Source organism: Cucurbita maxima, unplaced genomic scaffold (assembly GCF_002738345.1).
Source record: "Cucurbita maxima cultivar Rimu unplaced genomic scaffold, Cmax_1.0 Cma_Scf00733, whole genome shotgun sequence".
Lineage (NCBI taxonomy): Eukaryota > Viridiplantae > Streptophyta > Magnoliopsida > Cucurbitales > Cucurbitaceae > Cucurbita > Cucurbita maxima.
This window is the reverse complement of record NW_019272749.1, coordinates 11,901-12,450: the sequence shown is the minus strand read 5'-3', so window position 1 is coordinate 12,450 and position 550 is coordinate 11,901.

The following is a 550-nucleotide window of genomic DNA, read 5'->3' as shown; positions in this document are numbered from 1 at the left end:
CACCCTCTTGAGTGGACCTCGAGTGAGTAGCCCTGAGGCCTTAACAAAAATCTTTGGAAAGTTCCCTCTTCTTGCTTCCTTCCTTTTCTCAGGTTGTCTTGGTGGATCCGGACTGTTTCCATCTCGACAATGAAGCTTATCTCAAACTTCTCACTCCCACCGGCCGACTAATGGAAATAGACTAACTACCGGAGATATTCGTCTGATGCTCTATTGGGGATGGTTCGAAAGTTTCTTTTTGGTAGGACCTTTGGGTGGGAGATAAGCTTTTATGCATGTTATTTCCTCGTCTTTACTTTCTTTCCAACGAGGTTTCATTTAGTAGCCTCGCGTTATTTCCTCGTTCTTTTGGCTTGGATTCCCTTTTTGTAGCTAGTAATGACTCCTTTTTTTTTAGTGCTTGATTTTTGAATCCCCTTGTACTTTTTTCATTTAAGGTTTCTTATAAAAAAGAAAAACCTGCAAAACTAGGACTGTTTAGTTATTTTAACCAGCAAATATAACTCTAAAGCATTTTCTTTAATAGTTTCTTTCAAGTCCAAGATTCTTT